We start from the raw sequence: 25293 nt of genomic DNA, 5'->3' as shown, positions 1-25293 counted from the left end.
AATTAGCCGCCCACTTCAAGTACTTCGGTTTGGGTTTCGCATGTTTTCTTACACTTTTACCGGTTGCTGACGATGCGACGCTTGCGTCAAGCTGATTGGTGCATTCGTCAACGAAACAGCCATTTTCTGAATCCTCATTGGTAAAAGGCGAGTCGCTGTCAACATATCGTGGTTCTCCATGCTCGCGTTCATATATCTCGTCATCTACTATGGTCTTAGCAGTATTATTCTCTATTTCCAGTAACAGACTACTAAGCATCTTCAAAGTGTCTAACAAGTTCATTTCATAATTGTCATGAAAAAAGAAATCTAGGAGCATTGCACTTGGACTTCGTCCTTGAATACGCGACCATGTTTCAAGCGATCCTTGGATGATTATGTCGTTCACTCGCATAGAAGCGGCAAATGCCGCCCAGCCTCTGTGTATATTATTGGCACTGTCTAACGCGGTGCATATTCGGCGATAGCGGGTGTCGTTGATGAAATGCAAGCTGTGAGGTTCCGGGCTCAAGAAAGACTGCTGAGCCAGAAAGCGATTTCCGATTTCTACGCAAATTTCTTCTTCGGTAATCTAGAGTGGAAACAAATGTTATTGTTATAATAGTGGTTTCTTTAATATCACAGCTCATTTACATGTAGGATCACGAAAACTTATTCAAGATAGATTAAAACTCTTTGTTTAATTTTAATGACGCCTCTACCAAGAGCATATCATGCTCTGACTAGTGTGAAGTCTCATTAGCAACGCTTGTATCAGAATTTGACACCAACCTGTAATATGATATTGTTATTTTTAGAAATAAAACTATACCTGTCGTAAAACATGCAGTTTCTTCAAATTCACTCCCTTGTTTCGGGATATTTGCTACAATTTCAATAATCGCGTCGTCCATTTGTTGTATTTCCATCCTGCAGAGTGGTAAGACGGTTTCTTCCACGATTGATCTTTCTGTCGATTGTAGAGAACATGTAGATTTTGTTGTCAGTTGAAATGGAATTGAAAGACGCCCTAAACATAATGCCTCCTGGTAGCCAGACCAAACGTCGTCAAACTGTATGAACTAAAAGTGAATGTATGTAAAAATTAAACATGACAATGAAGGCTAATGATATGAATAGACATTGTTATACTCGAATTGTAATTTTGAATACTGTTCAAGTGCTCGTTCTTTGTTGGCGTGTTCCGACCATAATACCGTCATTAAAAACGGCCAATATTAGAAACGGCTAATGACATTCCGATGAGCTGAAGTGTTTAAAGATGTAATAAGCAAAATTCAGTTCCAAATAAGCAGTATTCAATCCCAATTTTTGAATGTAAATATTGAATGATTCTCATTCGATGAACTTCTCAGGTGCTTCATTATACTTGAAAGTTAACTACAAAACCATAGTACCTGTGGTGTTTCGTCCATAATCTGCCAATCAGGGTGTATGTCTTTCACACGAACTTCTATGTTTTTACCATCATCTGATACTGGAAATGATTCTGTTGATATTTCTGATTCATCGCATATTCCTTCCTCACGTAGAACAAGCTGTAGAGAACAGTGATTAGTGTAATATTGTCAACATTCGACGGCCTTCGTCGATGGATTTTTAGGAACCAATGCTTTATCTGGTGCACATATTCTTGCTAATAGTGAATGACCAATGCCTGTCCACAAGAAAAAAACTATGAAGCCAACAAACGCTCACTATTGTACATAACTATTATGCAACTTTTTGAAGATATTTTGACCGCATAGAATATAAAAACTAGCAAGTAACATTTTTCTACGAGGTATGGGGAAGATTGTGGAGGTATATTATTCAAGGCTACCCCGCAGGGCTACAAAGAAAGAATTAGCGCTCAAAAACAATAGAGATCAAGCTTAAACTCTAAATTAGCCCCCGATACAGGCAGGACCTGAAGAATGACGGAAGTAGGGCTAAAAATATATTAGAAGTTGTCGATTTCTTGCTTTCTTGCCATGCAAGGCCAATACATATTATTAGAATTACATTAGTTGCAATTTCCGGGCCTGCAGCCTTGATGTTTTTGTTGATACTGGGCCGGAGCCCGAAGGGCTTAAACAACATCAAGACCTCAAGCCGGACAGGGCAGAGGCCGGAAACTTCCATAATGGGGACTTGCAACTAATGGAGTGCCAATATATAATGGCCTCGCAGGGTACGAAAGCAAGGCGTAACTTTAATGTAACGGTGATTAACATAAAGCGTCAATATAGTCATCCTAAACTGCTCTATATACTGATTATATATACGGTAGTTTAATTAGGAGACCAGGTTGGAGGAATATATCACAACGAAAAAACAAATATCATCGCTGTGGTTCAGTATGTTAAATTTTTTTAAATTTACCTTCCAGTCTTGAATATGACAAAGTCTCAACTGGTATGAAGCTGATATTCCCTCGTCGCTCGATGTTAAACCTTTCGGAAATATTGCTGCTTTCATCCATTTTGACACGGTAATGTCTTCCTCCCTTGAACTCGATGCACTGCCAGAAACTTTGTACGGTGAAAAATGATCTATTGCAAGAGTAATTTTCTTGTCGTCCAAAAACATTAGAGTGTCTTTGCCAGATTCTAGCATATCCCATCCAGAAGATTGGTTGTTGCCACGATGAGCAGTCACATGCCATTGCGAGTGATTAATGGCACTATGTGGAAGAGATAGCAATACATCCTTCGCGAATTCGAGTCCCGGTGGTCCACATTCTACTGTTGGAGTTAGCCATGTTTCACTTTCTTTCAGTTCGGGTTCTCCATTTCGTGAAGGAAGTTCATAAATGTAAACCATTTGAGGTTTTGATGTGTCAATGGCACCTGCTGGGATATGTAGGGATACACCTTTGGTTGGAAGGGTTAATCTGCCACCGTTGGTGTCGAAGAAGCCAACAGCACAAGATCCAAACGTGACTTGCTGTCCCGTTTGAGCAAATTCTGTATTACCTGATGCTTGTCTTTGTTCCAGCAGCTTGAGTGCACGAAACATGGTCAATGGTTCAACTAATGTTTCGAATGATATGTTAATATCTTTTGAACTATTTTGATAACCTACTGAAACATCTGCGTTTTCTGTTAAACGGTGATCTCGTGTGCGTTGTGGTGTCGTTACGTTCTCGCCGAGATCCCCAATAACTGGTACCTCATAAAATGTTGGTGGCGTTGCTGAGGACTCGTCAAATGTTGACCTAAATGGCGTATGTTTACCAATAAACTGAGCGAATTTGCCAAAATTCTTCTTTGTTCGCATTGGTGATGATCTTCTTACCTTCACACTGTTGTTATGCTCTGAAACATTTGTTTTGTTAGACGCAGCATGCGATGAATGAATTGAGAAACGAGATTCCGAGTTGGTACCGCTATCGTATCGTGGATGGCATTGGGACATATTGTCTGTTTCAGGAGTATTCGGTGGACCTTTAGACACAGTATGGCATGAATAAACGGAGAAACTGAGTTAGTGCTTATAGAAGTTGAACGACCATTAGAACTAACACCACTATCGCATCGCGGATGGAATTGGAACATCCTGTCTGTTTTAGGAGTCCATGATTCTAATTGAGTCTTTTGTGGACCTTTAGACGTAGTATGCCATGAATAAACGGAGAAACGAGATTCTGAGTTGGTGCTTATAGAAGTTGAACGACCATTAGAACTAACACCGCTATCGCATCGCGGATGGAATTGGAACATCCTGTCTGTTTTAGGAGTCCATGATTCTAATTGGGTGTTTGATGCACCTTTAGACACAGTATGACATGAATGATCGGAAGAACGAGATTCCGATTTGGTGCTTATAGAAGTTGAACGACCATTAGGACTAATACCGCTATCGCATCGCGGATGGAATTGGAACATCTTGTCTGTTTTAGGAGTCCATGATTCTAATTGGGCATATGGTGGACCATTGGACGCAGTATGCCAAGAATGAACGGAGGAACGAGATTCCGAGTTATGACTAATAGAAGTTGAACGATCATTAGAACTAACACCGCTATCGCATCGCGGATGGAATTGGAACATCTTGTCTGTTTTAGGAGTCCATGATTCTAATTGGGTATTTGGTGGATCATTGGACGCAGTATGCCAAGAATGAACGGAGGAACGAGATTCCGAGTTATGGCTAATAGAAGTTGAACGACCACGGGAACTATCGCATCGCGGATGGAACATCCTGTCTGTTTTATGAGTCCCTGATTCTAATTGGGTATTTGGTGGACCTTTAGTCTCGCCATTAGTTGGTGTTTCGAAAACGTCGTCGTGTTCATCAAGACATGTACTGTCCTCAGACTGCCGGCTATAGCTACGAACTCTGTTACCAGATTGCGTTTTTTCTCCATGGCCATTATGTTGAGAATTTGTATGTATTTTCCTTTCAGCCATTTTCAGTACTCTAAAAAAACCCAAGAAAAAAAGAAAAAAAAAGAAGAATTTTGATCAATAAGACCTTGTTAAATGTCATTTCCTTCATGAGGGCGTAATAAGAGTCTATACTACTAAATCCTAATATTTATCAAGACAGGGATTATACATCAGCTGTATAATCCCTCAATGGAGTGGTGTAGGCGTGCATGAAGGAAATGCCACTTAACAATATCATAATAATAGTTCTTTTTCAACAGAACTTATGTTTACCAGTTTACAATATGCTTTTTTACAGGTTATACATGCTTTTCTAATGTTTTCTTAATTATAGGGTAAATGTTTCGTTGTATCTAACAGAGACAACACAAACTGGTCAAGTTGGGTATAAAAGCTGTTGTACGTTCAAGTTTCTTCTTTGCGAAAATATATTCACATTGTTCATAAGATAATATGTACAAGTGATATATTATTTTAGAATGGTAAAAGAACTTCTGGGACGCCCTGTAGTTATTATTATTATTTTAGCGACTATTCCATGCAAAATGATTATACTAAGTACGTTTCGTATATATAGATCAGGCTTTCATAATTCAGAATTCAAGAGTAAATGCACGTTGTTTTAGTTTCAAAAGTTCTAGTTAAAGGAAATCTTGTACCATAAACTAATCAATGGCTATATAGTTGCAGTAATAATAAAAACGACAAACAGTAAAAGTCCCAAGCTTATATACGTCCAAATAAAGAGAAATTCTTAATTCCTTTCGACAATCAGCGATAAGTTTGTAATCCATGGTGGCAGCCATATTGATACCCGATGTATTTTATTACGCTGTAACGGTACCCCGATTTTGAAACCAGCGAAATCCGTGCCACGAGCCTCGTCCCTCGTGAACTTTGGTGACACGAAGCGAATACTACCAAAGTTCAGATTCAACATTCGTTCAAAAGAAAACGCGACAATTTTGACCCATAAAACTACAGAAGAACATAAAAAAATGTATTTTAAGTAATATTTATGATCAACAATGTCTTTTGAGAACGAAAAGTAAAAACAGCACTAAAAACCAAAATTCGCTGTGGGGGTCGCGAATGCCATAGCAACACACGCTCGCCGCGGGTCTGTGTGAAAGGTTACACTACCGCTTGTGGCAGAAAGGATTCGCAAGCAGCTATCATGGCGGCTTCCATGAATCGCAGAAACGAAGGATTAAAAGTGCTTTTTCTTTGTTAGGAATATTCCGAAATTAATATAGACCGTCTGGTATGTTTAATTTAGGGGTATATAACTATATTAGCCATTGATTAGTTTATGGTACAGATTTCCTTTAAGGTTTGATATTTATGTCACGTAGTCGTATATTCAGTAAAATAAAATGGGTTTTTTTTTTATAAAAAGAACGAAAGACTTACCCAATATCATTTGCATCATCAAAATGAAAACTTAAAAGTTGTAAAGCCACTGAAGAAATGTTAAGTCAATAACCGATCAAGTTCCAGCTCAATCACCATGATGTAATAGCAAAACAATTTCTTGGTGCAGCCATTTTAGTTGTAAAAGCACTGAAGAAATGTTAACTGGGCTGCGTATATTAATGGTTTTCTCCAAGTCAGGTCAGTTTTTGTCATTATCAAAATCTAAATGCTACATTTAGACAGTTACAAATCTGCATTTGTTGGTTCTTCTAACTTCTTCACAAAGCCATTAATACCATTATTCAACCAGTTAAATGCACTGCATGTATATATATGATGTGTTTTTAACCCGTTCCATTAACATTGAACAAAGTACAGTTTCTCTGCATATCGAAGGAGTATGTCAATTGTTGTTTGTTTCGGTCTCACTTTAGTAATTATACTGATGGTTTTTGTTACACTTTCCTATTAGAGCGAGATATGTCTCAAAATAAAATTTAAGGTTACGTTTGGTTTGTGAGGGCGTTGTTTATATCAGATACAGCATTTAAAAAAGAATAGACTTCGATCGCACGAAATAAATCTCAAAATGAGAGGGAGCTGGGATTCAAACCCGAGACCTTTGCGTCTCGAAACGTATACACCCTAACCACTAAGGGATGAGCTGGCAAATGTGCAATGTTAATCATTGATACGTTAAGTGAAATGGGTAAAAAATGCTGTTATTATTGCGATTAAGGCATTATCTCTTTCATCAGTTTGTAGTATAATGCAAAACAGTAGAAAGCAATCGCTCAACGTAATTTTTAGGGGCACATATTTGAAAAACTGAGCCTGAACAGGGTGTTGAACGCATAAACTTGGTGCTTGTAAGGATGTCATATAAAAAGTATTATTACGACTAACAATTTTGTAAAAACATTCAAAAATAATGTCTAAGCTATCTGACCCACGAAGATTTACTCACATGAATATTTAACTGCCAAGAAAACTTAATTTTAGACAACAAGTTTATACGCCTTTTATAAGTTTTCATACGTTTCCGAGAGTAACCTTAAGTCCTGTAAAAGTCTAGATTGGTGACTCTTGTTAGTCAAAGTTCATGGCGCTTGAAAAGGGGACACTCCCGGTTTTGATATAGTTTCGATACAGAGTGTCGCAAACATTATATTTCAGTATCGATATCATTAATAATCCAATACTTTGTAAATGTTAAAACGGTTGTCTAATTTGTCAAATACAAAATTCGTCATTTAGTCATTCAAAAAAGTGTGTGTTATTATGGAAATATATTTTCCAGCTATTTTTTGACACAATAAAATGAATAAAGTGTTAAGTTTAAGCATCCCGGAGATGTGGAGCAGGGCAGGCTGGAAAAAAGAGGCAAACTGCAAAAAACCAATAGCCAACAGAGTTGCCTCGCAGGGCTACAAATAAACAATAACCATCAAAATTGCACCGATGGGCTAAAATAAACAATAGCCGCCAAGGTTGTCCCACAGGTCTAAAGAGAAACAATTGCCCTCGCTTGCATAACCTTAAAACTAATGATTTTTTTAAAATTTTAAAACCTTTACGTAGCCTGAAATACACTGAAAACAACAGATAGCGTTATCACTGCACTAAAATGATTCATATAATCACTTTAAGACCAGGAACCATAAATTATTTTCTTGATTTATGAAATTTCTACTTAAAATGACAAATTATTGAATGATAAATTTGTCATTCATTAATTTGTCAGTTTATTTGGACAGTTTATCCGTCATTTAAATTATTTGTTATGATGAAGATAAATTTAATTGCTGTACAACGAGTTCAGATGTAAACGGCGATATACGTCATTTTCACAAAATTTTCTGGTATGTATGAGCAAGCGACCCCTCGGGCCGAAAATCACGAAAATAAATGAATGAACCCCTAATTAATTTCAAAAGATAATCACAACAAAAACCACCTTCAGCTGATTTGGATACCACACTTTAACGTTGCCATTTTGTGTATTAAGCATGTTGTTTAGATAATGTCCAGGATCCAAAAGGTGATAGTGTTACAATTATTCGCCCAGTGACGGGCACGTAATTCAGTTAGGACAACAATTCCAATAACATCAAGAAACGATTGAATCTTTTAAAAAAGGTTATGTGTACAAAAGCTGACCGATTGCTTTAATAAATCTAAAGGAAAGCGACGGGGAGCCGCTTCAAAACAAAAACTGCTGCCTCTCATAAGAGAATGAATTTGGAGAAAACCTTCTGATAATTACAAACACTCGCTGAGCAGCAAGACCTTCCCTCTCAGCTTTTAATCCGATAAGCTGATTATCTATTTGTTTTCATGAATTGGAAGACATTCTTTGATGTATTACTGAGCTCAATCATCTGAAATTATTGGAGCGTGAGCCACCCAGGCTGGTGGCTCAGCATAGTATTTTATTAACAGAAGGTTTTCTCCAAATTCATTTCCTAATGTATTCAGGAGAATTACAAGTTATATAGATAGAGATATAGATAGATTATTATTATCTTAGACCGTATTAAATTATTCATTTCTTTAGATAAGAATGGGCTGTTATCTTCTACTCTTTTTCGTTTACACAGCTTTGTTGTTGTTACTGTTATTGTTGTTGTTTTGCTCGTATGTGATGGTTTGTATGACAAATGTAATGTAATGAGTTGCTATGTCTCACAGAACAGAAGTTATTTTTGTATGCAAACTATGACTCTTAAGGGATCTGGAACGAGCGTTTTGAGTGTTTCGACAGTATTTTTTGTTTGTCATGAGAGCACATAAGACATATCGAATTGCATTCTGAATACGAAGAATGTCTTTCTGATATCAAATAATTTACATTTTTGAAATTCACGATATAAATTTTGGTATTAAAATTTGGTATTTTTCACATTTTTGATATATAACACTCCTCGAAGTAAATTTTATAAATCTAATGATATATTCTTAAAGTGTATATGTAGCTGGGAGGAAAAGCCGACGATCAATTAAAAATTTTGACCTTTCATATTGAAGATATGGATTTTTTCCCAAAAAGACCTATTTTTTTGTGTGTGTTTTGGGAAAAAAATCATATCTTGAATATGAAAGGTCAAAATTTTCAATTGATCATCGGCTTTTCATTCCACCTACATACACTTTAAGTATAAATCATCAGATTTATAAAGTTTACTTCGAGTACTGTTAAATATCAAAAATATCAATTTTTAATCATTTGCCATCAAATGTGTATTACATTGCGAATTTCAAAAAATCAAAATTATTTGATATCAGAAGGACATTCTTCGTATTCAGTCTGATGTGCTCTAATGTCCCACAACAAATACTGTCCAAACGTTCATACCCCAGCCCTTAAAGCACCAAAAACTTTCTTATAATCTAATACATGTAATATTACGATACACTTCAGCTTACCTATACTATACCTCGATTGCTTAAAATCGAAATATCAACTGCATGTCACATCTTTACCGGCGGCCATGGTTGTTAGAGACAGAGACATTTGTCATTTCCAGTATGATACATGAGATGATACATGACTGCTGTCATCGAAACACAAGTAACTCTGAGACTCTCTAAGCGAAACTTTCCAAATTGGATTGATTCGAGCTAACTGGAAACTAAGATGTGACTCGTAATAGGTTTAGACATTAAAACGATAATTGAATCTTCTAATTTATGTAGGTTATTTTTATTACTTAATTTACGGAAGTTGGGACTTTATTGACGCGAGCAGTAACAAAAAACGAATAATGTTTTGCCAACAATTAACCTTAATAATCATCTAACCCAAAAATCATTCCAGGTAATTATCACTGGTTATCAACATTGACAAGCAATTAATTGTCAAAATTATTAAACAAAATTAATATGGTAACATAATAAATATGGACTTTTTAAGAGGATTTATTAAGGTGGTCCGTACTTTTAGCGTTTCAATTAAATGCATTTAATTTGATACCTACAGAATTGGTTGCTTAGTGGACAATAAAATGGAAAAGTAACTAAAATAAAATTGTGTTGACTCAATGAAAATATCACTTTTATATAAACGGATGTTAATCATATTGTTAAACAGATTAGGCCATATGTGACTGTACAGCACGAATGAGCCGTAAATGTCTTAAATTGTATTCTGAGTTACAGTGTAAAATGTGCATGAAGGTCGTATTCATCGGTACCTCAAGTTGGCGCGACATCTATCTCATTTTATAGTCAAACACCAATCAATAATGCTATTGTTGAAGAGGATAATAAGCTTCTACCATAGATGGCTATAGAATTTTTAATAGCTCCGGGCTTTGTTTGCTTTGGCTAAATCCTATTCAAGTGGTGGGTTACCAGGCATTGTATTTTGTATAGGTATGTATAACCAACAATTAACAATGAGAGAACTTTCTTGAACCTCGTTGACTTGGGATGATTTGAAATGACCGCCAATTATGACTGTTTGATATTTATTGCCAGCAATGTGGAAAAAGAGACACAAGTAGAAACGAAAAAAACTACCATTTTGTTGAAGGAGTAAAGTTTAACAATCCATAACCCCGCTTCTCGATATCGTTTGTAGTCAAATGATATACCATGTTAAAGCTTATGATGTATATTTTCTAAACACGAAATAAAACAAAATTGACCGGGGGAGGAATTTACGGCTCATTCGTCGTGTACAGTCACATATATTTGACATTTAAGGTGACAGTTAACCTTAGCATCCATTTGGCATTTTCTTGACTTACATAGTTAATAATAAACCGGTTTGGTACATCTTAGAGCAAGGCCTTAGAGTGAGCATATCATCGAATTTCAATGTTGCATTCACCACTGGTTTAGTCTCGCACGTTTCAATTACTAAATAATGTTTTGGGTGTCTGCATACTGTATATTGAATGACTTGTATGTTGCCTATTGTTGAAAAATTAATGATATTCTTTATAGAAGCATTTTGAATGTAAAGTTGTAAGGAATTGTAGCACGTGTATTACGAAAAGATGGTTATATGAAATTTAAACATTTACAGTTATTTTGATAGATTTCCAAAATTGCATTCGAGTCCCACAATGTATTTCTTATCCGGTATTGGGTTGATAAAAATTTAAACAATTCTAAAAGGTACAACTTCATAGAAAGTTTATTCTGACTTGCTCTTACTTACAAAAGATTGCTCATGAATAAAGAGGTGAAAATCGGTGTTAAAAATTCATAGCTCTGTAAATCTACAGCTTTTTTGTTTCAAAAGTGCATCATTATATATCAAGTATTTGCATTGTCTAAATATATGAAATAAACTCTACCGTATCTAACAGGCAAGCACTATCTAAATGTAAGCACTTAAATAAATTAAAACACTCGTGAAGCAAGAAACAAGGCATTTTGATGGTAATTAACTGTAAAATTTGATACATCACCTGGTTCAATATATTTACACTTAATGTGATAAATAGCCATTTGAATTACAACAGAGGCAATATTCTAAGCATGACAAGTAAGCTGTAAACCTTCAGATTGCTTTCCGCACAATTTAATGACGGAATTTGTGTATCGTGATAGCTTCGAACACCGGTTACAAATATTTTGTACCTCATTTTATTTAATTTCTTGATTTATTACGAGGAAACAATCAGGGAAATGTCCGTCCGACTTTGGCCTGATTAAATCAGATTGGATCCCAATTAGTCCAAGTCATTTGGGTGCTATTATGAGCATTTGAAAGTACTGGGAAAAATATGCTAGGGGAGGAGTGGTGTAACCATCCACACCAGACGAGGGTTGATGGATCACTTTTGCAAAGTGTTAATTTAAAATGGTTAAAACGTGTGTAGCATATTTTTTAATTATTTCGATGAAATCAAAATTTCTCATTTCATGCTAGAGATGTATAATGTAATCTTTAGAGAGAGAAAAAGCAAAATATTGACACCTTAAAGTACCAAAAACTACGATTTGATAGATGAGTTTCTCGATTTGCAACGTCCCGAAAATCGTGCTTTCTGGCAAATGTATGAGCTAGTAGAGGACACAACGTTCAATATCTCCTATAGAGTTCTGTGTTTGAAAGCCCATCAATCACTACATGCTCACAAAATCACACAAATGCAGTGCCAGGAGGAAATTAAAGTCTTTCAAAGATTTTGATCGGTCTTTTCATTCAATCTCGATGGTGATGCTCTCTTTCTTTTGCTACGGGGCAGAGCTGTCTTAGCCTTCATTGATGAGGATATACTTTCATACAAAATGCGCCAAACTCAGTAAGCCCAATCTTACTTGTAGGTGAGCGTTGTATAAATCATAATACTAAAGTGTACCAAATAACTTTTCATATCACATTTCCCGAACCACCAACTACATAGTGTTATCCATTTGCATGGGAAAAGGGTTTTAGGTAGCAAATAAGAAACTGAATATTCCTTTGAATAATAGGAATACCAAATGCTAGGATTACTATTCATATTAAAGAGCAGTCATACACAGCATGTACAATAATGAAATTTCTTTAGCTAAAACAAAAGTAAGAAACAATAGGATGAAGTAGAAAAAGAATCTTATTAATGCCCATATAACAATATTGTAGAATATTTCGTTTCAAAAAATAAGGATTTATCGATTTGTTTAAACAATGGTACAAATATATCTGTCGGTCTCACCATTTTCTACTTGTCCCAACATTTTTGCGCGCTGGTGTGGGTTAACGATTGATTGGACGGGATAATTCCAATTGCCTACTTTGGTCTCTTCTCGATCGTCAATCTTCATTTCTAGGACTGTCATCGATGAATGGTCAGATTTTGGTGCATATTTGCCCAAACTGGATGATTATTTGTTCATTATTTGTCTTTTTAACCCTAAATTTTGGATGTTGTTGTACATATTAAACAGTTTTTAACATTTATTTGTTCATAGTTTGAATCTACATGTGTATGCATACTTAGTAATAATTTGTTTTAGGAATCTGTGTAATAATATTAAGAGGAAGAGAATAAGGAGAGGGAGGAGAATGGAAGGGAGAATAAAAAGAAGAATAACAAAAGGAATAATTAAGAAGAGGATGATGAAAGTGAAGAGGACAAAAAAGGAGGAGGAGGAGAAAAAGAAGAAGAAAAAGAACGCATATAAGAATCAAATGAAGAAAAAAAAAAAAAAAAAAAAAAAAAAGAGCAAGCAAAGGCGACAGAGCAGGAGACGGCGAAGCAGACGGAGAAAGATGAAGAAAGAATAAGTAATTGGAATAACTAGTAATTGGAAAATTAATTCACCAACATGTACTTAATTCAATAGAAAATATATTAAATATTAATTTAATATACTGTCAAATTTAAAGTTGACCGCAAAGCTTCATTTATGAAATGGTTCATTAATGATCACTGCTAATATAAACCTAACCAGTTTGTGTTAAATCCTAAGTCGTCATTTGATGTGTTCTGTTAAGGGACAAGATGATTGATAACCTGTTAAAATTTAATCATCACACCGTTACCATATTATAGTTTGTTTTTTTGCCCTACATGTTAGATCCTGCTCTTTACACTTATTGTAATTCATGCTTACAATGAAATGGCAAATCTTATCCGGTAGAGTGTTTATATTTAGTGTTGGTTCCACATTTGTTGTCACTGTATGATCCACATTATTGATAATTTGCAAAGATAATTTGCAAAGAGTTTAAAGCAATAATGTGTGATTTTCTCACAAGAACACCATCAATTTTATTCAAATTTCTACTTTATATAAGATTGTAATACCCAATGGTGTACTTAAATACCCTGTGAAAGACTAAGACAGAAGTGCTTTAATTACAGTCTAATTTAAGAGTTTTTGAATAAAACCGCTGATCCAGGGTTTTATTAGCCAATTCCCCCGTAGAGCTCTACAGTCAAGCGGCTCCACAGTTCAGCGGCCATTATGTTGGCTTACAATGATCAGAATAAGAAAAAAAGAGTCCAACAAATCGAAAAAAGTGTTTTCTCGTTATTTGGTGATTTCTGTATGCATTGATTTCAAAACATAATCACCAAACTACACTGAATCCCATGCGCATCTTCCATTGATTTGGATACTGCACTTTAACGTTGGCTATTTGTGGATAGTCTATATCTCTGAAAATACAGACTGTCCCAGCGTATAGGAGTCGATCATGTTTTTGTATACAAAACTATGATTCTTAAGGCAAGAAATAAAGCATGCATACTGCAGTTACTGTCCGTTTTCCTATACACAATACACAGTGCTCTTTCCCATTGACGCGTGACCTCTACAAATAGTCTACGTTAAAAGTATGGGGATATGCCTAGTTAACGTCGCTGTGTGAAAAATAACCGGCCAATATTAAAAGTACTCTTGTAAAGTTTTAGAAAATATAGTTTTGTAACACGTCCTAAATTTTTAGCTAATTTAGATGTTTGGAAATATGCGTACTTTGGTGTTTTAGTTAATGTTATAGGTAATAGTACATTGCCTAGTTAACGTCGCTGTGTGAAAAATAACCGGCCAATATTAAAAGTACTCTTCTAAAATTCTAGACAATATAGTTTTGTAACATGTCCTAAATTTTTAGCTAATTTAGATGTTTGGAAATATGCGTACTTTGGTGTTTTAGGAAGGATATGTAAACGACAGATAACACCAAAAAATATGAAAAATTATTTCCAAACCGTGTTAAGTCTGCAAACCACCATGTTTCTCATTTTCAAGAACGCTGGTTAACAATAAGCACGTATTGTCTCATTTCGTAAACAAAGACCACACACAATTGTTCTCTAGCGCTCGCTTTATAATCGTTCACCCAACTGAAAGTATAATCCCAGCTCATTGCTCCATTGTACGTGTAAAGCAGACACATATGTTGTGTGTATTTAACCAGAGAAGATATGATTTAATCAGTTGAGCTGTTTTCAATGAGTGTTATCTTGGTTTAATAGCTTTTAATGGGGTTTAAGTCCTGCAAAGGTCGAGTTGAATTCTACTGTAGACATGACTGCATCATGGCACAATTGATCTAATAATATTACGATAAACTTCAGCTTATTCGATTGCTTTAAATCGAAATAGCATCATCAATAATAACCTGTACCGATCTGCCGATGGAGAACATACATCAGGTCGCATCTCTACCGGCGGCCATGGTTGTTAGAAAAAGAGACATTTGTCATATCTAGATATGATACATGACTGCTGTCATCGAAACGTAAGTAACTCTGAGACACTCTAAACGAAACTTTCCAATTTGGTTTGATTCGAGTTAAAATATGACTCGTAACAATCATTAATTAACACGATGATTGAATCTCTTTATGTACACACCTGTACTCGTTTCTAGTATCGGACTTCTTTCCATATCCCTGTCCCGTCATATCCGGATGGCATCCTTTGAATTTAGTAGCCTCTGAGCACTATTGGGATTAGCCTGGCTTCGGCCGAATGTTATAAATATAAATAAATAAAAATAAATAATAAAAATGGCGTTGGCTACCAAATACAAATCCTCGCTGTAAAAAATGCAATGATTAATAAAATCTATTACATTGTCCATACGATGCACTTATAATTCAAATTTGTTTTATTTAAAAACGAGTACGTCTCTAGATCTTGAACTCACATGAATGGAAGGATATAGTAAATTTCACTGTTCCATATTATATCCAGGTCAACATGATCAATGAGAAATTCAGGAATCAAATTGCGTTCTAGTTGACTTCATTGATTTCAGACACAAAATGACAATACTTTGCTCAAGGGCATCAGACATAAGACAATAACTTTGCAAAAAATGAAGTAGCTTGCCTCTAGTGACTTTTTGCTAGTCGAGGATCGTTTTTCAATGTTTTGTAGGGACAATACTTTGGATGTTGCGATGTCAAGTTGTAGCTGTGCATGCATAAGACTGAATAAAACGATGTTTAGCTGATTTGTTTTATTTGCCCAATAGTGTATAATATTTAGAGATGAATAAAATAACAACTCTGTATAACAATTCTGATTGAAATTGTAGAGTGAAAATCTTAATAAAAATGACGAAGGTGCAGCAACTGTTCAATTTGTTTCATGTAATAGTATTAAGTTTGACGATGTGTTCATTTTCAGATTCAGCTTTATTTCGTTAGTCTCAATATACACATAATTGTACAAAAAATAACATAATAAATAATATCAAAATAAAGTAGTGAATTTCTCAGTCATCCCACATGGATACAAATTAAATGAACTATCGTTGTCGTCGTCGTTATCTACTCATAACTGAGTATATGTTGCGATCGGTAAAATCAAAGTAGAGACAAGTCTAATTTCTGTTGACTTGCTGATGCTTCTGTCCTTCCATAACTTGTGCATTGCGCACATTGATGTTTTTCCCATTGTTCATGTTGTTGTACGACGTCTAATCTCAATAGAGCATCCGCATTTGAAATCATGGATCCAAGGAAGTTTATCTGCTCGATAACCTCAATTGCTTGGTTTCCTGCATTTGCTTACGTTCAGAAAAAGGTCAAACCTTTTACTCTCCATTCTTACTCTTTCAATCAGATCCTCAAGTTCACAAGCACGGCTTGCTATCAGGGTAGTGTCGTCAGCATATCGTAAGCAGATATTCGCTGTTGTAATTCTCGAGGACCATTCGCATGATATAATCTGCATGCGCATCAACAGACTTGAGCAGTTCTACCACAGTGATACTAAGATGTTAAAATTCCTCAACTCTAACTCGAAAATCACTCCATGTTATTACTGGTTATCAACATTGACAAGCATTTAATTGTCAAAATTATTTAACAAAATTAATATGGTAAACTAATAAATGTGGACGTTTTAATAGGATTTATTAAAGGTGGTCCGTACTTTTAGGGTTTCAATTAAATGCATTTAATTTGCTACCTACAGAATTGCTTGCTTAGTGGACAATAAAATGGAAAAGTAACTAAAATAAAATTGTGTTGACTCTATAAAAATATCACTTTTATATAAACGGATGTTAATCATTTTGTTAAACAGATTAGGCCATATGTGACTATACAGCACGAATGAGCCGTAAATGTCCTTAATTGTATTCTGAGTTACAGTGTAAAATGTGCATGAAGGTCGTATTCATCGGTACCTCAAGTTGGCGCGACATCTATCTCATTTGATATTCAAACACCAATCAATAATCCTATTGTTGAAGAGGATAATAAGCTTCTACCTTAATTGGCTATAGAATTTTTAATAGCTCCGGCTTTTGTTTGCTTTGGTTAAACCCTGTTCAAGTGGTGGGTTACCAGGCATTGTATTTTGTATAGGTATGTATAACCAACAATTAACAAAGAGAGAACTTTCTTGAACCTCGTTGACTTGGGGATGATTTGAAATGATCGCCAATTAGGACTGTTTGATATTTATTGCCAGCAATGTGGAAAAAGAGACACATGTAGAAACGAAAAAAGCTACCATTTTGTTGAAGGAGCAAAGTTCAACAATCCATAACCCCGCTTCTGGATATCGTTTGAAGTCAAATGATAATTATGATATACTATTTTAAAGCTTATGATGTATATTTTCTAAACACGAAATAAAACAAAACTGACCGGGGGAGGAATTTACGGCTCATTCGTCGTGTACAGTCACATATATTTGACATTTAAGGTGACAGTTAACCTTAGCATGCATTTGGCATTTTCTTGACTTACATAGTTAATAATAAACCGGTTTGGTATATACATCTTAGAGCAGGGCCTTAGAGTGAGCATATCATCGGATTTCAATGTTGCACTCACACTGGTTTAGTCTCGCACGTTTCAATTACTAAATAATGTTTTGGGTGTCTGCTTACTGTATATTGAATGACTTGTATGTTGCCTATTGTTGAAAAATTAATGATATTCTTTATAGAAGTATTTTGTATCTGAATGTAAAGTTGCTAGAAATTATAGCGCGTACTTTACAACAAGATGGCAATATAAACATTTATAGTCATTTTGATAGATTTCCAAAATTGCATTCGAGTCGCACAGTGTATTTCATTTAACTTCATTGAAAGTATATTCTGACTTACTTTTACTTGTAGAGGATTCCTCATGAATAATGAGGTGAAAATCGGTGTTAAAAATTCATAGCTCTTTATAATATAAACCTATAAATACAGATTTTTGTTTCATTACCATGAAGTGCATCATAAATATATATCAAGTATTTGCATTGTCTAAATAAATGAAATAAACTCTACCATATCTAACAGGCAAGCACTACCTAAATACAAGCACTTGAATAAATTAAAACACTCGTGAAGCAAGAAACAAGGCATTTTTGATGGTAATTAACTACGAAATTTGATACATCACCTGGTTCTGTATATTTACACTTAAAGTGATAAATAGTCATTTGAATTACAACAGAGGCATTATACAAAGCATGACAAGAAAGCTGTAAGCCATCAGATTGTTTTCCGCATAATTTTATGACGCAATTTGTGTATCGTGATAGCTTCAAAGGTGGGTTACAAATATTTTGTATCTCATCTTATTTAATTTCTTGATTTATTACGAGGAAACAATCTGGGAAATGTTCGACTTTGGTCTGAGTAGATCAGATTGGATCACAATTAGTCCAAGTCATTTGGGCGCTATTATGAGCATTTGATAACCTGTTAGGTGAGGAGTGGTGTAACCATCCACACCAGACGAGGGTTGATGGATCACTTTTGCAAAGTGTTAATTTAAAATGGTTAAAACGTGTGTAGCGTATTTTTTAATTATTCTGATGAAATCAAAATTTCTCATTCCATGCTAGAGATATATAATGAGAGTTTAGCTTGTTTTGAACCGCATGTTTTCACATCTTTAGAGAGAAAAAAAGCAAGATATTTACACCTTAAAGTACCAAAACTACGATTTGATAGATGAGTTTCTCGATTTGCAACGTCCCCAAAATCGTGCTTTCTGGCAAATGTTTGAGCTATTGGAGGACACAACGTTCAATATCTCCTATAGAGTTCTGTGTTTGAAAGCCCATCAATCACTACATGTTCACAAAATCACACAAATGCAGTGCCAGGAGGAAATTAAAGTCTTTCAAAGATTTTTATCGGTCTTTTCATTCAATCTCGATGGTGATGCTCTCTTTCTTGTGCTACGGGGCAGAGCTGTCTTAGCCTTCATTGATGAGAATATACTTTCATACAAAATGCGCCAAACTCAGTAAGCCCAATCTTACTTGTAGGTGAGCGTTGTATAAATCATAATACTAAAGTGTACCAAATAACTTTTCATATCACATTTCCCGAACCACCAACTACATAGTGTTATCCATTTGCATGGGAAAAGAGTTTTAGGTAGCAAATAAGAAACTGAATATTCCTTTGAATAATAGGAATACCAAATGCTAGGATTACTATTCATATTAAAGAGCAGTCCTACACTGCATGTACAATAATGAAATTTCTTTAGCTAAAACAAAAGTAAAAAATAATAGGATGAAGTGGAAAATAAATCTTATTAATGCCCATAACAATATTGTAGAATATTACGTTTAAAAAATAAGGATTTATCGACTTGTTTAAACAATGAAACAAATAAATCTGTCGGTCTCACCATTTTCTACTTGTCCCAACAAGCTGGCGTGGGTTAACGATTGATTGGACGGGATGATTCCAATTGCCTACTTTGGTCTCTTCTCGATCGTCAATCTTCATTTCTAGGACTGTCATCGATGAATGGTTAGATTTTCTATGTGCATATTTGCCCAAACTGGATGATTATTTGTTCATAGTTTGAATCTACATCATGTGTGTGCATACTTAGTAATAATTTGTTTTATGAATCGGTGTAATAATATTAAGAGGAAGAGAATAAGGAGAAGGAGGAGAATGGAAGGGAGAATAAAATGAAGAATAACAAAAGGAATAATTAAGAAGAGGATGATGAAAGTGAAGAGGGCAAAAAAGGAGGAGGAGGAGAAAAAGAAGAAGAAAAAGAACGCATATAAGAAGCAAATGAAGAAAAGAAGAAGAAAGAGAAAGCGAAGGAGACAGAGCAGGAGACGGCGAAGCAGACGGAGAAAGATAAAGAAAAAATAAGTAATTGGAATTACTAGTAATTGGAAAATTAATTCACCAACGTGTACTTAATTCAATCGAAAATATATTAAAGTTTATTTATTTAAAGTTGACCGCAAAGCTTCATTTATGAAATGGTTCATTAATAATCACTGCTAGTTTGTGTTTTCATATAATATAAACCTAACCAGTTTGTGTTAAATCCTAAGCCGTCATTTGATGTGTTCTGTTAAGGGACAAGATGATTGATAACCTATTGAAATTTAATCATCACACCGTTTTTTGCCCTACATGTTAGATCCTGCTCTTTACACTTATTGAAATTCATGCTTACAATGAAATGGCAAATCTTATCTGGTAAAGTGTTTATATTTTAGTGTTGATTCCACATTTGTTGTCATTTAATGATCCACATTATTGGTCATTTGCAAACAGTTTAAAGCAATAATGTGTGATTTGCTCACAAGAACACCATGATTTTTGTTTCAAATTTCTACTTTGTATAAGATTGTAATACCCAATGGTATACTTAAATACCATGCGAAAGACTAAGACTGAAGTGCTTTAATTGTAGTCTAATTTAAGAGTATTTGAATAAAACCGCTGATCAGATCCCGGGTTTTATTCGCCAATCCCCCATAGAGCCACACAGTTCTTTTACCTCATTATTTTGTCTTACAATAGTAAGAAAAAAAGAGTCCAACAAATCGAAAGAAGTGTTTTCTCGTTATTTGGTGATGTCTGTATGCATTGATTTCAAAACATAATAACAAAAATACACTGAATCCCATGTGCATCTTCCATTGATTTGGATACTGCACTTTAACGTTGGCTATTTGTGGATAGTCTATATCTCTGAAGATGCAGACCAGTGTCGATCATGTTTTTGTATACAAAACTAAGATTCGTAAGGCAAGAAATAAAGCATGCACAATTGATCTAATAATATTACGATAAACTTCAGCTTATCCGATTGCTTTAATAACATCATCAATAACAACCTGTACCGATGGAGAACAGACATCAGGTCGCTTCTTTACCGGTGGCTATGGTTGTTAGAAAAAGAGACATTTATCATTTCCAGATATGATACATGACTGCTGTCATCGAAACGTAAGTAACTCTAAGATTTCCTAAACGAAGCTTTCCAATTTGGTTTGATTCGAGTTAAAATATGACTCGTAACGATCATAAATTAACACAATGATTGAATCTCTTTATGTACACACCTGTACTCATTTCTAGTATAGGAAATCAATTAAAACAATGGAAATCAATTAAAGCATAATGTATTCATAGTTTTTGTCAACTTTTGTGTGTAGTAAAAATTTAGTAAGTGAAGCGGCTGAAGAGTTACTGCCACAATGTAAATGGTGTTGGCTACCACATACAAATCCTCGCTGTGAAAAATGCAATGATTAATACAATATTACATTGTCTGTACGATGCACACAATAGAGAACTGCACTTATAATTCAAATGTGTTTTATTCAAAAAACGAGTACGTCTCTAGATCTTGAACTCACTTGAATGAACAGTTACTGTCCGTTTTCCTATACACAATACACAGTGCGGTAATGGGTAATTGCCTAGTTAACGTCGCTGTGTGAAAAATAACCGGCCAATATTAAAAGTACTCTTCTAAAATTCTAGAAAATATAGTTTTGTAACATGTCCTAAATTTTTAGCTAATTTAGATGTTTGGAAATATTCGCACTTTGGTGTTTTAGGAAGGATATGTAAACGACAGATAACACCAAAAATATGAAGAAATTATTTCCAAACCGTGTTACGGCCCACAGCCATTATGTTTCTCATTTTCAAGAATGTGGTTAACAATATGCACAGTATTGTCTCATTTCGTGAACAAAGGCCACACAGTAATTGTTACCTTGCGTTTGCTTTGTAATCGTTCACCCAACTGAAACTATAATACCAGCTCATTGCTCATAACAGACACACGTGTGTGTGGATTTAACCAGAGAAGATCTGATGTAACATAGTTGAGCTGTTTTCAATGAGTGTTATCTTGGTTTAATAGCTTTTAATGGGGTTTAAGTCCTGCAAAGGTCGTGGTGACTTCTACTGTAGACATAACTGCATCATGAAGGATATAGTAAATTTCACTGGTCCATATTATATCCAGGTCAACATGATCAATGAGAAATTCAGGAATCAAATTGAGTTCTAGTTGACTTCATTGATTTCAGACACAAAATGACAATACTTTGCTCAAGGGCATCAGACATAAGACAATAACTTTGCAAAAAATGAAGTAGCTTGCCTCTAGTGACATTTTGCTAGTCGAGGATCGTTTTCAATGTTTTGTAGGGACAATACTTTGGATGTTGCGATGTCAAGCTGTAGCTGTGCATGCATAAGACTGAATAAAGCTAACGATGTTTAGCTGATTTGTTTTATCTGCCCAATAGTGTATTAGAGATGAATAAAATAATTGTAGAGTGAAAATCTTAATAAAAATGACGACGACGGTGCAGCAACTGTTCAATGTGTTTCATGTAATAGTATTATGTTTGACAGTGTGTTCATTTTCAGATTCAGCTTTATTTTGTTAGTCTCAATATACACATAATTGTATAAAAAATAACATAATAAATAATATCAAAATAAAGTAGTGAATATTCTCAGTCATCCCTAATGGATACAAATTAAATGAACAATCGTTGTCGTCGTCGTCGATCTACTCATAACTGAGTATATGTTGCGATCGGTAAAATCAAAGTAGAGACAAGTCTAATTTCTGTTGACTTGCTGATGCTTCTGTCCTTCCATAACTTGTGCATTGCGCACATTGATGTTTTTCCCATTGTTCATGTTGTTGTACGACGTCTAATCTCAATCCGCATTTGAAATCATGGATCCAAGGAAGTTTAACTGCTAGATAACCTCAGTTGCTTGGTTTCCTGCATTTGCTTACGTTCAGAAAAAGGCCAAATTTTTTACTCTCCATTCTTACTCTTTCAATCAGATCCTCAAGTTCACAAGCACAGCTTGCTGGCAGGGTAGTGTCGTCAGCATATCGTAAGCAGATATTCGCTGTTGTAATTCTCGAGGACCATTCGCATGATATAATCTGCATGCGCATCAACAGACTTGCTTGATTTTGAACCAGGTACTGTCACCACATGTAATTCTTACAGCAGATTTCTGAGTGTCCTGAGCAGTTCTACCACATGTTTTGGGAATCCCAGTGATACTAAGGTGTCCCACAGTTTTTGACGTTGAACTGTATCAAATGCTTTTGAATAGTCATATGTAGACTGGATGGTTGAATTCAATAGCTAATTTCTCTGTAATAATTCAATTCTGGTGTTTGCTATTTGGTCTCTTATGACTCTTCCTTCCACAAAACCGGCCTGCTCTGGGAGAATCTTAAGACGCATGTGTTGTTTGATCCTCTCAACGTAATGTACAGCATGGTCTTGCATGGGAGATTAAAGAGATTTTCCTGATGTTTTTGCATTCTCTTGTGCATTTGTGTCACCTTTTTGGGGAATATACGATGACCTCAGAAAATTCGTTAGTTTATCGTGGCATCTAGGGATATCCCTGATCGTGGTCCGGATCGTCGTAAAGATGTAAATTAGTCTATCCATAGGTGTCATGAATGTGTGTTCATGTTGGGGTATGTTATGTTCGTAAATGCATGTTTATGCGTAGGGGTGTATACGAAGATGCTTATGCATGTGGCATGCTTAAAGTGGCAGTTAATGAAATGCATTTCAACTATTGTTTGATTTCAAGCACAACTAGCTAATCATGTTAACGTCAGATATGGTGAACTCAAAATACATTACCGTAGAAGAATAAATTAATCGTAGCTAAATCGCAAAGTACACTTGACGTCACAAATTTTATTAAAAAGAAATTATGTTGATAATGTTTACTTAAAGGTGGGTATTAGAACTAACTCATTAAATAAAATGATTTATAGTATCACCAATTCAAAACTTAATAGTCATGATAGTTACATCCCATGTTAAAATTGTTCAAAACGCCAACCCGCAAATCGCTCCAGGTTATCAATGGTTATTAACATTTACAAGCATTTAACTTGTCAACATTATTTAACAAAATTAGTTTGGTAGCATAATAAGTGTTGACGTTTTAATAGCAAGGATTTATTAAGGTAGTCCATACTTTTAGGTTTTCATTTAATGCATTTCATTTGCATTGGTGCTCTCACTTATTCGCTATCATCAATGAGATTCATGCATTTGAAAATAAACTTAGTCACCCACAAAATAACCATCGAAGTTTGAAAAGTTTCAGAACTTTAAAAATATCATCTTTTTAAAGCGTAGTGCTCAAATAAATGAGTAGCGACTTGTTCCTTGTTTTGTGGGAGCGGGTCACATATGTAGTTTTGAGATATTGCTGACTGAAATCAAGTGATGATATTAAGACGACCCCAAAGCTATTTCTGACACGAGTTCTCTGTTGAGTGCGCACACTGTCACACTGAAGGCCTCTTCAATAGTTTCATACATTTTGGTGCAAGTATTAAAGCCATATTATAACATTTCTGTAAAAATAGATTAGTATTTATTTTCCATAAAATGTTAGATTTTACTGTGAGATATGTCCCCTTTTAATTTTGAGCCGAACAAGTGAGGTAAAACATAGAAAAATTGGAATTTACTACTAGCGCTCATGCATGTTACTCCCGCGGTTGTAATACGGTACAATCCGGGGTGTGCGTGTATGTGTATCCCGCACGCCAGTACGTACTGTGCATACGTGTTCGACTAATATTTCCATCGTAATAATAAAACGCCGGTTCCATCGTTTTCAATCTCGGATTTTGACAAAACTACAGCACCTAAAGTCTTGATTTTTGCAGAGTATCTTTATTGGCTAAAGTACATTACAATCGTGTAAAAACCAGAATTTAAAAACAAATCGAGGGCGTTCTTTTCAGCAAATGTTATAATATGGCTTTAAAAGAGCCAAAAAAGTGTACATTATTATTCTGACATGACGTTAGTCAGAAAGGTTTAAAATTACCGATGGGATTAATACACTGTGTATCAATTGTAATTGATCCGCGAATCACTGTCATTTTATGAGTGCTCTTTATTGTTATAATAATAATAATAATAATAATAATAATAATAATAATAATAATAATAATAATAATAATAATAATAATAATAATAATAATAATAATAATAATAATAATAATAATAATAATAATAATAAAAAATTATATTTTGGTATAGCCTGTGTGACCTTCGACACAAGAGTTCTTTTGCGGTTTCTCCGAACCGGGTCTTCGCATCAGTGGTTTATGTATAAAGGGACTGGAAACAGATTATTGATAGCTATTGTCAAGCTATATTGTTATCAGATTATCTTTTCGACCTTCGATTGTATGCGAGTTGCGCCGAGGGCGCTATGTTTGAATTTTATTATTTACTCATGTTGCCCTACTAAATATTAAAAAAAAAACATCAA

The 25293-nt window shown here is 34.9% G+C and overlaps 1 protein-coding gene and 1 long non-coding RNA gene across 4 annotated transcripts in view; one reads left to right on the top strand and one right to left on the bottom strand.

Annotated features, from left to right (window-relative positions):
• Positions 1-25293, top strand: part of LOC140148753 (ectonucleoside triphosphate diphosphohydrolase 6-like) — a 186186-nt gene that overhangs the window by 107821 nt on the left and 53072 nt on the right. The window lies entirely within an intron of this gene.
• Positions 299-1534, bottom strand: LOC140166485 (uncharacterized). The gene is made up of 3 exons (XR_011860873.1): positions 1398-1534; positions 812-1061; positions 299-571 (listed from the first exon to the last, which is right to left on the bottom strand). It is a non-coding gene; the product is annotated as an uncharacterized lncRNA (long non-coding RNA).

Source organism: Amphiura filiformis, chromosome 1 (assembly GCF_039555335.1).
Source record: "Amphiura filiformis chromosome 1, Afil_fr2py, whole genome shotgun sequence".
Taxonomy (NCBI): Eukaryota; Metazoa; Echinodermata; class Ophiuroidea; order Amphilepidida; family Amphiuridae; genus Amphiura; species Amphiura filiformis.
This window is presented reverse-complemented; position numbering and strand designations above follow the sequence as displayed.